The following is a 17,564-nucleotide window of genomic DNA, read 5'->3' as shown; positions in this document are numbered from 1 at the left end:
GCGTTTAGCTGGGCACTCTGCTGTACCGTGGCTCCATGATACCATCGAGCGCAGTCACTGTTGCAACCGCTACCGCCAAATGGCAAAGAAGTTGTACTATCTACAAGGCTAACATCCCTTAACTCTTCCCAGGATCCTTGGCCTAGAAACTTCTAATATTTTGCTATTTAATGTATTAAATGAATATCTTCAGCTGAAATGTTCTAGTCTTCCATTACTGCCAGATGAAATAAAATTTTACATTTTAGGATTCTCTTAGAGACACTGTTTTTCAGGTTCTGCCTACATTTGATTTTATGATACCATGTTCTTTATTATTTACGTTAGAAAAATGTTTCTAATTTTAAAATGTAGTGTGAAGAAATTCATGGTAGACAAAGAAATCATGAGTAAGAGAGACTGGGAAATGTCACATTACGCTAAACTTATCATAAATTGTAAATAACACTTGCCAAACATTCTGGATAGCACCATAGTTCCCTGGAGAGTGTATTCTTTACTGTCATGCACATAGGAATGACTGGAGACTTATCTCTCTCCCAACACCAACAGCAATAGCCTGTAGTACCACATACTACTGCTAGCCAGATCAAAATTGAAAAAACAAAGCATAGTTTTTGATAACTGCATATGTCTTTCCTGTCATCATAAAGTAAAAATTTCACATTCTAAACCACTGTATCCCAGGTCATCTATGTGCATTTACGTAATTCATATATAATTCATACATCATTCATATATATAGTCCCATATATAGTGATAACCAGTCTTTTAAAAAGGAGGCACTGCTTAAGTGGTAGGCTAAATCACTCAGACATACAAAGAAGCATGATCTCACTTATATGGAGACTCTGTAATGTTTAAAGATTACTATGCAGGACAATAGTTACCAGGAAAGGAGCAGAAAGAAATTCAGGGACTATAGATCAAAAGGTACAAATTACAGAAGGAACACATCAATACAACTTTTTTTTTTTTTTTTTTTTTTTTTTTTTGGGGTGTTGGTTTTTCCAGACAGGGTTTCTCTGTGTAGCCTTGACTGTCCTAGACTCCTTTTGTAGAGCAGTCTGGCCCCGAACTCACAGCAATCTGCCTGCCTCTGCCTCCCGAGTGCTGGGATTAAAGGCGTGTGCCACCATGCCCGGCTACATCAATATATGTAATTAACAACATAGGGGTTTTTAACTATTGCCATTGTGTTACATACTAAAAGATTGTTGAGAGTACATTTTAGGTGTTCTAACGAAAAAAGAAAACAGTCACTACATGAAGCAGTTGGTTGACTGAATTAATTATCTCGTTGTAAATATATATGAAAACATCATGCTATATAGGTTAAATATGTAATAAAAATTAATACGTTTTTTAAATTAAGACTTTTTAAAAAATAAAAAAATTAAAATAATTATTTTTTTTTAATTCTTGTTACATCTTAGTTGTTATCCCATCCCTTGTATCCTTCCATTCTTCCCTCCCTCCCATTTTCCCATTATTCCCCTCCCCTATGATTGTTCCTGAGAGGGATTACCTCCCCCTGTATATGCTCATAGGGTATCAAGTCTCTTCTTGGTAACCTGCTGTCCTTCCTCTGAGTGCCACCAGGTCTCCCCCTCCAGGAGACACGGTCAAATGTGAGGCACCAGAGTATGTGAGAAAGTCATATCCCACTCTCCACTCAACTGTGAAGAGTGTTCTGACCATTGGCTAGATCTGGGTAGGGGTTTAAAGTTTACCAATGCCATGGGTCAAATGGATCTAACAGATATCTATAGAACCTTTCACCCAAACAAGAAAGAATAACCTTCTTCTCTGCACCCCATGGAAACTTCTCCAAAATTGATCATATCGTAGGTCACAAAGCAAGCCTCAATAGATACAAGAGGATTGAAAGAAAATAATTATTTTTTAAAAAAACATTTAAGATGGTAAAATTGACCAGGAAGCTGTATCTACCAGGGTAATCCACAGCAGACAAGGTAGGCTTGAGTCACTCTGGAGAATCCATAGAAATGCCTGGTGGACAGGCAAAAATTGCACCAGCTCTGGATGCAGAAAGTAGTCCAGCCAAAATAGTGACATCAGAGGATGACCACAGGATTAGTGTTTCTGTGGTACCATAAAAACGCATTTTGCTCTGTTAATTTATGGTTCTTGGTGGAATATAGAATTTAATTTTCATTTGATGATCTAGAGAAAGGTTTGGTTTTTTTTGTTTTGTTTTGTTTTGTTTTGTTTTTCTGTGAACTGGGACCATTTATGCGGCTAAATGATAAATTAAAAGATTCAAAGTCAGACCCAGAGATGTGGCTCTCTGTTTTAGTAAAAAGATTCTTCTTCTGGAAATCAATGTTCTATCCCTTGCATTCACATTGGATTGGATCAAACTCTTGTGGCTTCTTTCCATGGCACTTTAGTTCCAATATTTGTTCTTGGCTATAATATTAAAATTATAATTTAAAACTATACCTAAATCTCTATAACTTTTACCCTTTAATGTAGAACTGTCTAGATTCTTTAACCTTCATAGATTTAATCCAAGAAATATATTATTACTAAAAATATATAAATATACTAATTTCCATCTCAGACAGTATTTATACAAACAAATCCAGGTAGTTATTTTTATCTTGTAATAATATTTCTAGCCCCCATTAGTTTGTTGGTATATACCTAATTAGCTGATATTTTCAAGTGTCACCACACAATTACTTTAAAGTATTTTTGAAAAGAAAAATAACATTCATAATGTAAATCTGGAAAATCACAGTGACTGTTCAAACTGTATTGTATGTACAGAACTCTTATACATGATTCTTTCTGCTCTTATATGTTTGACAATTTTCATAATGAAAATAATTTTTCACAATTATTAACTGCTGGCTCAAATATTATTTGTTTCTTATTTATCCTTTGTTGTCATCCATATTTTTACTCTTTCTTGAGCTCATGACTCAGATTGTCTTCTTTTGTCTTCTCTGTATAATATTTTAAGCTTTTTATTAAATTTAAAATAGATTTTTTTCTCTCATTAAATATATCTCAAACACAGTTTCCTATCTTTTCACTCCTCCCAACTCTCCCATACACATCACCTTTTCCTGAGATCAACCTTCTCCCATAGAGAAATTTTAATCCAGCACCATGGCTGCTCTGGCAAGGGATCACATCTAAAGACCTCCTAGGCCTATGTAATTTGGGTGGAATGCAGGTATGCCCTGAATTACAGAATAATCTGGCTGGAATACAGATGTGCCCTTAGTATACATTTTTAATCCCAAACAATGAAAATAAGATTAGTTTCTAAAATGAAGAAACCTGTTGGAAAATGGCATCTGATTGAAGGACAAAGTGACAAATCAGAAAAAAAGTCTTGATAGGATGAGTCAAGAGACAGGCCAAACTTTCAGGAGGACAGGAAAGAGAAGCTACTTTAGAGTAGGCTGAGAGAGAGAGCAGGAGAGGTCTTTAATACAATACAGTACAGTGGAAGGCAGTACAATACACAAATACAGAGAGTTTGTAGAAACAGCACAGTAGAGTTTGGGAGTAAAGTATAGTTCCGTGCAGTTGAGTTTGTGCAATCAGTGCAGCTCACTTTGTGGAGTGCAGAGGCAGTTTTCCCATGCAGAACAATTCAGTGAGAAGCTGAGAGAACCCAGTTTGGATCAGTTATCTTGTAGAGGAGTTTTGAGCCAGAAGAGTTGAGGTGAACCAGCCAGCCAGAGTTCAGAAAGAACTAGATAGGTCTAGGTATCACTCTCATCTCATCCATTCATCAGAGGAAATAAAAACAACTTTTGCACCCTCTATTTCCTGCTCAGAAAAGAGCAGGCCTCCAAGGGACAATAACCAAATATGACCAAATAAAATATGAGGCAAAAGGCCTCATATCAAGACTGGACAAGGAAACACAACATTAGGAAAAAAGTCCCGGAAGCAGGCAAGAGTCAGAGACACACCAATCCCCATTGTTATTCTTAGGAATCCCACTAAAACACCAAGCTAACAGCTATAACATATATGGAGAGAACCTGATGCAGACATTGCAGACCCTGTGCTTGCCACATCAGTCTCTGTGAACCCATGTGAGCACTGCTTAGTTGCTTCAGTGGCCATACTTCCCTGGTGTTCTCCATCTGACTGCTATGATCATTCTTCCCCCTCTTCCACAGGGTTCCCAAGCTCCAGAGCTAGGGACACTCTCTCTCTCTCTCTCTCTCTCTCTCTCTCTCTCTCTCTCTCTCTCTCTCTCTCTCTCTCTCTCTCTCTCTCTCTCTTTCTCTCCCTCCCTCCTCTCTCCCTCCCTCCCTCCCTCCTCCCTCTCCCTCTCCCTCTTTCTCTCCCTCTCTCCCCATGATGTCTGTCTATGGGTCTCTGCCCCTACTCCCATCTGTTGCTAGAGGAAGCTTACCTGACGATGACAGGACAGCATCAACCCATGAGTATAACGGTGTCATTAGGATATTTTTTAGCTAGTCATGTTTGGTTCTACCCTACATCTCTGGACTATCCAGTCTCGCGTTCCTGGACATCCAGGCAGTAACAGGCATGAGTTCCCACTCTTGGCATTGACCTCAAATTAAAACAAACAATTTTGTTGGCCACTCTTACAAGTTCTAAAACACTATTGCCCTAGCACATCTTGTAGTTCAAGGGCTCTGTGGCTTGTTTGGTGTCTAGGTTTCTCTCTTGGTGACATATAGAGTGCCTTCTCATGCCAAAGAGCCTGGAACATGGGGTAAAATCTTCAGGCAGGCACGAATTTGACCTCTCTATCTTCAATTAGTTGTATAGATGTTGTCCTTGGCAATGACATCATCAGTTTTCAGAGAGCAATACTTTGTCATAGCCTGAGTTGTTTGGCGATCTCCATAAGATCCCTCTCAGCCAAGAGCTCAAAGGAATGTAACCAGTCCCACCACTGCAAGCCTTGCCTGGTAGCAAAAGTTAAGCATTATATGCAGTGTTGACTTGATGACCACAAAACGCTATACTTGATTTTTGTCTTGAAATATCCTCATTTCCCAATAAGTTTGAGATGATTTAGTGGGAATGTCAATGTTGATTGACAGTTATAACTTCAAGAATTTACATGCATTGCTTCATGCTTTCCACTTCTCTGGTTGCTGATGGGACGCCGGGGGTGATGTTATGTTTATGTGTTTGCTTTTGTATATGAATTCAAATTTTCCCTTATGGTTTCCAACATGTTCCTTTGTTTTTATTTTTGAAACTTATAGAATGTCACAGAGAATTTTTCTCTCTTGTAATGAAGTTTTAATGTACACTTGTTTTCCTAGATTGGAGATTTTAATATAAATTTTCTAGTTTTAATCTTAGCTCCTTCTATCACATTATCACATGAACTTCTGACCTTGGCTTCCTGATCACATCTAAGAATTCTTGGATATTATGCTTACTTGGGTTTTTATATAATGTTTAGTAGGTTTCAGTACATCACTCTTTTACCCTATCTGCCATGCCTGTTACTTTTCTTTCTGTTGGGCAAGTCTACTGGTGATGCTTTCCACTGTTTGGTTTGAGTCTCTGAATTTTCATCTCCAGTATTTCCCTAGTAGCAATTTCCCTACTTAATTTGTCTTCCATCTTGCTAACTTTTATCCCATATTGATGAATTTCTTCATTGATTTTTCTCTCATCTTTTTCTTTGATGCTACTGACTTTCAACTTAATATCCTGAATTGAATTATCTTTTTTCTTAAATGTATTCATTTATTGCATATGTGTAACAATATATAAGAGATCAGAGGACAACTTTGAGGAGTCAGTTCTCTCCTACCATCATATGGGTCCAGGGGATTAAACTTGGGTCATCAGGCTTGACAGACACCTTTACATAATGAGCCATCTTGTTGGCCCTGAACTTACCTTGTTTTAAAAGAAAAACCCTGTATGTGTTTGTGGGAGGCATGGGGCTATAGTATGTGTGAGTTCGTGTGTACATAAGGTTGTGTCAACATGAGCACATGTGTGTGGGGGCTGCCACCTTAAAGATAAGGTTGAGACCTTATCTTTTGAGAGAGTGTCTCTTACCAAAGAGTTCACCAGCTGGCTAGAGTGGCTAGTCAGTTGGCTCTGGGCACACATCTGTCTCCACCCCACTACTGCTATGGTTACAGGCATGTGATGATGCCTTGACATTATACAGGTACTGGGCATCCAACAGATTCTTCAGCCCATGACCTCAGCACTGTCCCAACTGAGCCATTTCCTCGGGTTCTTATCTGATTCTTTGTACCCTCTTCAGTGATCTTATTTTTTTTTTTTTAGCAAATCTTTGAAACACCATCTAGTATTTTAGCTAATTCCATCTTTTAATTCACTAGTTCTGCAGTTATGAGAACTTGGTATGGGATGTCTCACAGTGTATTGGAAGTCAGGGAAGCGACCACACCCTTAAGGTCTACACAAGGAAGGGAAGCACTGTCCATTCTCCTAGACTTGTCAATCATGGATATCAAGTATTTTTAGACTGTGTAACTGGTAAAGCCTGCTCCTGCCCACCAAGCCATCTTTCCCTCTAAATTTCACCATCTGAACTGAGCTTTCTGCTACCTTACTGTCCAGATTATCTGAATTCACCCGCCCACTTCATTCTCTATAGCTGCCTTTCAGGGAAGCATCCCACTCTCTGTCTATGGCAATTTAAATTTAAGTCCTTCAACTCTGAGTGTGCCCTGTTTTTAAGCCCCCAGTGTAGCTTAGTTTGAAGCAATAGGTTCCCTCTAAAGATGGCACTCAGCCTCTGCTCTCTGGCTCACACTGAGTGACAATATGGGATTTCTCTCCAGTGCTAACCTATCTGCCAGTGAAATCACTGTATCATCACAACATGACACTGGATTTGAGGCTTCTGAAAGCTGTTGCCTTGTTCTGAGAGCAAGAGTGTCAGTCTCGGGGCCACCTGCCTTACCTTTCATATTAGAATCCTGCTCTTCCTTCTTCTCCCAAATCTCTACGTGGCTGAAGCTGCATTCAGTTCAGCTTTTTCTTTTTTGTACAGCACTTTTTCTCTACGATTTTCAACTGTTCACTTGCAATCGTTGTGAACTACCAAATCTCTCCATCTTCTCTTTTGAAACTGACTCTGCTCTGGTTTTCTTATTCTAACTCTTCTTCACCAGGTTAAAATGAGCAGGGACTCTAGCTCACTTTCTAACTCTCTCCTTTTCCCATACTTTTGAGATGTACCCTTTCTGTTTCCCAATGTGGTCTTGAAATTCTAGGTTCAAGTCACCCTCTAGCCTCAGCCTTCCTAGTTGCGAGAACCGTAGGACCAACCCACCCAACCTGTTCTCCTAGAATAACCGTGAAACTCCTTCTAATAACCATTTGAAAGCTTCCTAAAGGATAGCTAGATAATAAAATCTATCTATTAAAGAATATAAAATACCGTTGTGAAATATAAAATACTGGGCTAATGAATTGTAGCAAATTTCCCATTTGAAGTGGAATGTTGACTTCTGGGAGAAATTTGGAACTTGGGGAAACTATATATCTTGCTACGGACATGAAAGTATAATACAAATACATTTTTTTTTTTTTTTTTTTTTTTTTTTTTTTTTTTTTTTTTTTTTTTTTTTTTTTATTTTTAAAGTAACATAGGTCAACTTGAATTGAGCTTTTAAAGTAAGTCTGATGTTGAAATTCTCCTAAATAATACAAGTAAACAAAGTGATGAGTGTAGTTCCTGAAACATTTTTATTAAACATATTTTCATCCTAAGGTTAACTAAACATGAAAACATAACATCAAATTTGTTTTATTTGGATAATAAATTCTTATATAATCAGATTACTTTTAGTTTTCTAGCTATATTTCAGTATTTATATTAATATTACCAAAATACCTTAGCTACTAACAAAAGTAGATGCAACATAATTTTAGTTCAAAATAAAAATGGCAGTTATGCAAACAGTTTTGAGCCATTTTCTTTTATAGAATTATTCACATCCAAGTCATACACATACACACTGGAGAGGTGCCAGCAAGCACTTTAGTCTTATGTTTTTAATAGATGGAAATAATCATCTGTTGATTATTATTGATTACATCAGTTAAATTACTTTTAAAAACCTTACTATAAAGTATTTTTTAATCTTTATATCTTTGGAATCACTTATTCTTTACAGAACAGTCCATCATTTATCTCTTGGTTGTGGCTTAGCACTTGGAAGTCATCTTGCAGCATACTATAGTGCTCAATGAAGTAATTGAAAGATACACACTAAAAATGTAAAAATTAAGAGATAAGAATTTAAAATGTGAACTAAAATCGTTCTCTCTGGAATATACTGAGAATTTGCGATGCTACATGAAATTTGAAACCTTGTTTGAGCCCATATTTGGTTAAACAATTTTACCTTTCATTTTAAAGCGGCCGATCAGATCAAATCAAGACATGCTAAAAGGAAAAACTCATTTCCATTTTCACAAAAATTAAGTGGTTCTAGTCTCCCCGGGGATGTCATCATCCTCTGCCAATGCACAGCTTTTAGGGTTGTGAAGGAAGTCTGCAGAAGCCAGCCCAGTGAGCCAAAGCAGTTGAATCAGCCCTACTAACAATCAGTGGGATGCTGATGTCACAGCCAGACTACACTCAGAGCCACAAAGAAAATGCACTTTGTGCCAAGAAAGAATGTAAACACTACAGTCTCTTTTCAAGCATAAGGGAATTCAACAAGATGTTTTTCCTAAATTCTGTTGTTGCTATTAAGAGACAGAATTTGGTCCCAAGCTCCACATAGAGGAAGTGGATAGATTTAATAAAATTTTAAAGTAAATTCTTTCTCTGACAAAACTGTAATTAAATACATGCAATTGAAAGGCGTGATAGTAATTTTACTTTTTATTAATAGCATAGCCTACACAGACAATTCAACAGCAGTGGTGTGTTGCAAATTTCCGAATAAGACGGAAGATTAAAGTGATTCACAGAAAATATAATTGATCTTCCTCTCACTGCCACATAAATCGTATTTGTTATAAAAGTTTAAAAGCTATATTTATGCATTAAATTATTAAAGCAAATATAATACACAATGCTTCCACACTGTATTGTTTTCCAAGGGTTATCACGGACTCCTCATCATTTATCATACATGTACCTCTGTCTTTTTTCTACTCAGAGGCACAGCATGAAAAAACTTCATTTCACATTGAAACATCACTGTGTGGAACAGTGTGATGAAATGAGACACAGGAGGAGTTATACTCCGGTAAACAGTTCGTCCGCAGGAATGATAGCATTTTATGCTGAGACTGATATATCAATTTTAAGTTCTAAAAGATGACCGATCTGAAAGCCAGAATGTCACAGTGATGAACTATACACATGTGAAAAATTACAGGTAACGTGAGTGATCCTGCAGAGAGGCCTCTCACCCAGGAATGTTTTACAAACCAACACAGAACGGGATGAGTCCTCCTCCGAGGATGGCTCTGATTAATTATTCTACGTCACTGGTGGACAAAAAGCATTTGGTTTGTCATGGAAATCTAAAATGTGTCACAAAATAATCCAACTGCACTGTTAGTACAAATGTGCCAGAAAATGTATCTCACACTAGCAGCTGTATATGTATACATTTTATAAAGAAAAGAAAAAGAAAAAAGAGATGGGGTTTTAGGTGAAAAATGGTTTCCACCCAGATTATCTGGGAAAAATATTCAAAATACTATTTGTCTTGGCTCTAAGAAATCAGACACCACCTAGTTTTGTTTTAGCCCACATTTTCAAAGTGCAAAGTATTTCTCACTGTTAATATAAACTGTAGAGCAATGTTGAAAATATTTTCTTAATTAAAATAAGGGGGTGCAGGCTTACTGCTGGTATACACTTGGAAGCAAACTAATATATAGCACATCAAAATAAGAAACATTACCTTTTTTAATCTTAAATGCTTCAAATCTTTACACTATGAAAAAAATGAACTAATAATCTGTACAATTATCACATAGCAACTTTGATATATACTCATGGAGAAGTTCTTTGTGCCTTGCATTTTATGTTTTTGTTTTGTTTTCATAGAGTGGGAATGATGTAGCATCTCTCAAAGGGTCAGAGAATGAAATAACATTTTGCAAGTACTGTGTTACTATTTGCTGTTTTTTCTCTACTAGTCAATATTTTGTAGGAATGTGAGATGTTGGGAAAGTTTCTCCACAAGAAGTAGATATACAAGTGGTATCAAATAGCAGCATTGGACTTAAATGGTATTGTATAAACGATCACTATAAGGCAGAAGTCATTACGCAAATACGAAATACTACACAATGTTTCGGAAATACACATAATTATCTTTGAAGTAGCTCATTAAGGATTTGGCTTTCCAGGAACTGGAAGCAACCTAGATAAGAATGGATAAAGAATGGATAAAGAAAACGGAGAACATTTACACAATGAAATGCTACTCAGCTTTTAAAAGCAAAGACATCATGTAATTTGGATGGAACTAGAAAAGGTCATCCTGAGGGAGGTAACCTAGATATCAGCCAAAAAATACAGGATAACTACACTACAATCCACAGACACACAAAAAAAGCTAAGTAACAAGGATGACCCAAGGGACGATGCACTCAAAATCCCAGGGTGGCCTGTATCCGTGGGTGATCTTTCCCTTCTCTGAGTAAAATGAGGGAGGAGAATAGGGAAGGATTGAGGACCATACTGGGAGAAGAGTAGGGAGAAACTGTGAAATATGTATATGTATATATATATGAAAAATGTACACACACACTATAGATAGATAGATAGATAGATAGATAGATAGATAGGCAGGCAGATAGATAGATAGAGAGATAGATAGATAGATAGATAGATAGATAGATAGATAGATAGACAGACAGATAGATAGGTAGATAGACAGATAGACAGACAGACAGACAGATAGATAGACAGATAGACAGACAGACAGATAGATAGATAGATAGATAGATAGATAGATAGATAGATAGATAGATAGATAGACAGATAGATAGACAGATAGATAGACAGATAGAAAGACAGACAGACAGACAGACAGACAGACAGACAGGCAGGCAGATAGATAGCTTGGCTTACCAAGTGAAGAGACTCAAATTTTAGAGGATACAAACCAAACTTTGGTGCCAAAAACCGAAATTTTTATATTATTTCAAAGCCCATATCCTTTGCTTCTAGCCAATAGAAATCTATATCTGCTTATGAGGTTTTTCTCAATATACATTATCTTGGTTCTTATATTGTCCAAACTGTTATTATCCTCTTTGATAACCCCACTACTATGCTTAGAACCTCATCTTTGCCATCCCCATCCAGAAATCAATTCTCTTTTGTGTGCTCTCTCTGCTACATTTTACCTTTTTTTTTATTAATTTATTCTTGTTACATCTCAATGGTTATCCCATCCCTTGTATCCTCTCATTCTTCCCTCCCTCCCATTTTCCCCTTATTCCCCTCCCCTATGACTGTTCCTGAGGGGGATTACCTCCCCCTGTATATGCTTATAGGGTATCAAGTCTCTTGGTAACCTGCCGTCCTTCCTCTGAGTGCCACCAGGTCTCCCCCTCCAGGGGACATGGTCAAATGTGAGGTACCAGAGTAGAAGCTGCCTGGAGTTTATTTCTGTAAAGTATAGGAAAGAATTTTATTTTCTGCAGTAAATTAATATTCTATATTTTGTTTTTTAATATTTTTAAGTAAATTGATAAAGCCAACAGTTCAGAGAAACTATCCTTTCTCATTTTCCAAGGACCCATAGAATCTATTTACAGTACAGCAGACTTTATTTTGTTTGTAAAAGACTGACTGTGTCTATTCTATTTGTCCTTCTGAAAGAAATTAATCAGAACAGGATGGGAGCCTACTATAGAGGTCCTCTGAAAGGCTCCATCCAGCAAGGGAACAAGTAGATGCTGAGGGAGCAGGAGTTGGGGGGAGCACAGAGAGTCTTATGGAAGAGTTGGGGAATAGAAGGACCTGGAGGGGTCGGGAGCTCCACAAGGAGATGAATGGAGCCAACAAATCTTGGCAGAGGAGGGGGATGCTGCAGAGACTGATGCAACAACCAAGGGCTATGCATAGTGAGGACCTAGACTCTCTGCTCCAATGTATTAGATAACAGCACAGTCTCTTTGTGGGTACATAATATGTGGAGGAGGGACTACTTCTGACATGGACTCTGGTCCCCACACGTTGATCACTTCCCCTTGGTGGGGCAGCCTTGCCAGGCCACAAAGGAGCGAATGCAGGCAGTTCCGATGAGACTTGATAGGCTGAGGTCAGATGTTAGGGGAGGAGGGCTCCCCTTTCTGAGGACTAGGGGAGGGAGTGGGAGGATATGACAGAGGGAGGGAGAGGGTATGACAGAGGGAAGGTGAGATTGAGAGGTGACAGAGAGGGGCTTCAGTCAGTATGTAACGTGAACAAATTTTAAAAAATTGTAAATAAAAAAAATAAAAGACTGCCTATGACCCTGTGTTGAAATAATAGTGTAGGAAGTGTGATAGGTCTAAAAGTAGACATCCTGGCTGTACGTACTCAGGTATATGTGCACGTGCATGTATATACTTCAATCCATGAACAATTTGCTTGGTATCAAGTCACAACTGTGCTTAGAGAGACTCCAATGAACAGTCCCACTTAATTGACTTTGGATTATTTATTTGAAGTCTTTGTTTGCCATCATTATTATAAAAACATTATTAATGATTTGGAATTCCAAAAATGTGAATAAAACAAAAGACTTCCTATGTACGCACAGATAAAAAAGCTCTTCATTCTATGTAAAAAGAACAATAGCAACAAGGGTTTTGTTTGTTTTGCTTATTTGTTTGTCTTTCAGGACTGGTTTTCTCTGTGTAGCCTTGTCTATCCTGGACTCACTTTGTAGACCAGACTGGCCTCAAACTCACAGAGATCCTCCTACCTCTGTTTCCCTGAGTGCTGGAATTACAGGCATGTGCCACCATGCCTGGTTAGCAAGAAACTTATTTTACCTCTTCAGTTTAAATTTTTATATCTATCTATTTATCTGTCTATCCATCATCTACCTATCATCTATCATCTATTTATCTATCTGTCTATCTATCATTACTTCCTGTTTGCAGTAAAAGGTATGATCTCCAACTTTCTGCTCTTTCCTCCATGCCCATTGCTTGCTACCATGACTCCCTCCCATGTGGCCTCTTATTCCTCTGGAAACATAAGCCAAAAATAAAATCTTTTTTCTATAAGTATTTTGGTCATGGTGCTTCATCACAAAATCAGAAAAGTAAATAAGACAGAAATTAGCACTAGAGAGCTGTTGCTGTGAAGAACCTGTCCATGCTGATTTGGGATTTGTTTCATTGTGTTTGTTTGTAGGTTTGTTTGTTTGTTGAGGAACGTGGAAGACTCTGGAACTTTGGCCTAGAGGAGTTGTTGAATACTGTAAACAGAGTGTAATGGGCTGCCTTAATAGCAGCCTTAAAGCCAGTAGTTCTCCGAGCTGAATGACTGTGAAGGTCCGGCTCAAGGGATTTCATGGGAAACAAGGACATTAACAGTAACTGGACCAAAGATCATTCCTCTGATGTTTGGGCAAATGATAATAAGACTGCCTTCTGCCTTTTCCCTAAGAACTTGCCTGAGGCTATATTTGCAAGTAATGGACTAATTTCTCTGGTGGAGAAATTTTCAAGACAACATAATGTGGAATCTGTGGCGTGATCGATACTAATGATATTTATGCAGATCTACACTGAAAAAAAGATCAATTAAGGCAGAAAGAGATATAAAATGTGGAGTTTGGAGAGAGAAAAAGAACAAGGAAGCATAATGCTGAAGCTAGAGAAAAGATGATGTGATAGAAAAGAGATTAGCACCAATAAGGAGAAATCTGTTCTCCATTAGGACAATAAGAACTGTGTCCAGTCCAGGTTTCATAGCACACATTCTTCACCCCAGCACTCAGGGAGGTAGAGGCAAACAGGTTTCCATGAGGTAGAGGCAAGCCTGGCCTACAAAGCAAGTCCAGGACAGCCAAGGCTACGCAGAGAAACCCTGTCTCAAAAAAACAAAAAGAAAAAAGAAACAGAAAGGAGAAAGAAAGAGAGAGAGAGAGAGAGAGGGAGGGAGGGAGGGAAGGAGGGAGAAAGAGGGAGAGACAGGTGTTCTTCTCATGAAAAGCAGCTGAATAAAAGGTCTTTCCCTAGTGTCTTTCAAAAAAGAGAAGTGGCCATCACAAACTGGAAGCCAAACTTGGCAGTGCCATTCATGTGGTTTTGGCTTTAGATCCATTAGAAATGACAGAATGAAGGAGTTATAGATTCCCTTTCTTTATTTTATTTTTGAGACAGTTATTTTGAAAATGTGAAAGTAGATTTCTAGGACCCTCTGTATCCTTTTATTTTGCTATTCTCCCATGCGTCTCTCATTTAGAGTCCCAATAGGATGCCTTCCCCTCTGTCCCAGTTTCCTTGTAAGTGAAGGCTTTCGTGGGACATGCCCCTTGGGCTAGTATGCAGATATAAGTGAGTATATACCATTTGATTCTTTCTGCTTCTGGGTTAACTCACTCATTATGATCATTTCTAGCTCAATCCATTTATCCACAAATTTCGGGAATTCCTTGTTTTTAATAGCTGAGTAGTATTCCATAGTGTATATGTAGCACAGTTTCTTTATCCACTCTTCTACTGAGGGACACTTAGGCTGTTTCCATGTTCTGGCTATTATGAATAAGGCTGCTATGATTGGGCCCAGGGGTCCTGCTCAAACTAAGGCACCAGCCAAGGACAATACAGGAGGTAAACTTTAAACCCCTTCCCAGATCTAGCCAATGGTCAGAATATTCTCCACAGTTTAGTGGAGAGTGTGATACGACTTTCTCACGTACTCTGGTGCCTCACATTTGACCATGTCCCCTGGAGGGGGAGACCTGGTGACACTCAGAGGAAGGACAGCAAGTAGCCAAGAAGAGACTTGATACCCTATGAGAATATATAGGGGGACGTAATCCCCCTCAAGAACAGTCATAGGGGAGGGGAATAATGGGAAAATGGGGGGGGGGAGGAATGGGAGGATACAAGGGATGGGATAAACATTGAGATGTTACAAGAATAAATTAATAAAAAAAAATTAAAAAAAAAAAGAAAATGTGAAAGTAAAGCCTGGGTTACATACACCAAAGACCCTAAAACATTGAAGATCCCAAAGCCATGAGATATCTGCCAAGGAGATCTTCATACATGGAATAACACTAGAAGAAAAGTGACGCATGTGTTGTAGGTAGCACAACTACAGCAGCTACGCCAATCAAGCTCTTTGACACTGGACATAAAGTTGCATATTTAATATTTGCCCTGCTGAGTTCTGGTCTTGCTTTGATATTTCCTCACTGTGACCCTAGTCCTCCATTTGGGAATAGTAATGTACACTCTGTATGTTGGAAATATATAATTTGGGGTTCTGTTTTGATTTTTAGAGGGGGTTTGCAATTAAGAGATTGTAACCTTCCCTCTGAGAATATACTTTGGACATGTAAACACTAATGAAACTGTGAAAGCCTATAGGGACTTTTGAAATTGAACTAGGTGAATTTTACCTTATGATATGTCCATGAGTCTGTGAGAACCAGGAAGTATAATGGTAATGGTTTGATGATAAATGTCCCCCATAGGCTCAGGTATTTGAACATTCAGTCTCCAGTTAGTGGTGCTGTTTGGGCAGGTTTAAAAGTGCAGCATCACTGGGGGAAGTTCATCACCAGAGGCAGACTTTATGGGTTCCTAGTCTTACCCTGCTTCCAATGTGCCTGAGGTTTATGTGATTTCTTAGCTTCCTGCTCCTGCCACCATGCCTGCTACAGGTCCCAACACCTTCCTGCCAATGATGGACTCTTGTGCCTCTAGAACCCTAAACCCAAGTAAACTTCTAGATGGTCCTTTTGTTCATGGTGTTCCCTCACAGCAACAGAAGTAACTAATATAATTAGGGCATAGGATCTCTGGATTATACCACTACTGATGTTCTGCCTTAACGTGTTTCTAAAGTACACTTGGCATCCATTTATGGTTAATTAATATAAAAAAACGTACACCAAGTTATGTCAATTTCCAATATTTTGAAGAAAGCTTTTATTTTTTATAAAAAAAAAAAAGTAGTGATAATGAATCAGAAGGTAGGCTCAATCGATAAAGGGCTTGTGCATTAACATGAAAACCTGAGTTCAGATACCTAGCAACCACATAAAATTCTAGATGTAGAGCGATGTGCCTATAATCCTAGCACTGTGGAAGTGGTCATAGAAAAACCATAGAGCTTGCTGGCCCTTGATTAGCCACATTCCTGAGGTGGAGAATGTTTGAGGATACACCAGACATTATCCTCTGTCCCCATGTGTACACACACATGCATACGCGTATTAACACGTGCTCACATGTGCCGAACATCCACTATATATATATATATATGAATTTGTTACATGAATTAAACTATACTCTGAAAAAAAGCGTATTATACTTCAGACACAGTGTTTTTTTTTTAATATTATTCTTAAATTAAAATACAGTAGTAATGACTCTGGTGTACAGCTGTGTGAATTTTATCTCAGGTTTAAATTTTTGAGACTATTAACAGGAGAAAAAAATCATCTTATTACCCCTTCAATGCTTCTGCATTAAAGAGCCAAGGTGCTGCGGCTATAAGGAATCTTGCATAGGTTCAAATGTGAATGTGTTTCCATCTGTCTGTGGTAAACTTCGAAGAGCTCAGTTGTCAGGTCATACTGTGAGTATTAAATCATTATTAAAAATTGCTAAAGTGGTGCTGGGAAGATGGCTCAGTGGCTAAGAACACTTGCTGCTCTGGTAGGAGATCCAAGTTCAGCTCCCAACACACATGCACTACCTCACAACTGCCTGAAACTTCAGTACCAAGAAATTCAATGCCTTCTTCTGACTACTGTGGACATCAGGCACACATGTAGTATGTATACATACAGGCAGGCAACACTCATAAACATAAAAAATAAAATAAATTTTAAAACATCTACAAAATTTGAGAACTGCTAAACTATCCTTCAGTATAATTGCACCCTGTTTCATTCTTGCTAACAATATGTAAATCTTTAACAGTTCTACATCCTTGCCAGACTTCCACTCTGCCATACTTTAAAATAATTATTTTAAAATAGTTAGTTTATGTATCCTAGTTTCCCATTAAAATTTCAGTTTCTACTTTCCCAATGATCCTGGATATTTTCCTTTTACTTGCTAACCTGCCACAAATTCTCTCCACTGGAAAGTTTTACCAGCTAGTTTTCTCAATGTTACTTTGTTACTGATAAATTTTGAGAGATAATTATATAACTGCATCCATATCCTTTGCCTGGTACATGATTTGTAAATATTGCCTCACAACCTAGAGTTCTCTTCCCATCATCTTAATCAATTCATTACAGAATAATAATTCATATTTTGAAGAATCCAATTTGTCAATTTATCTTAAATATGCATAATTCTACAAGACAATTGATGCTCGTATTCTCCCTCATACTTTTAAACTTAAATTACAATTACTT

The sequence above is a fragment of the Acomys russatus genome, chromosome 32, assembly GCF_903995435.1.
Source record: "Acomys russatus chromosome 32, mAcoRus1.1, whole genome shotgun sequence".
Classification (NCBI taxonomy): domain Eukaryota; kingdom Metazoa; phylum Chordata; class Mammalia; order Rodentia; family Muridae; genus Acomys; species Acomys russatus.
This window is presented reverse-complemented; position numbering follows the sequence as displayed.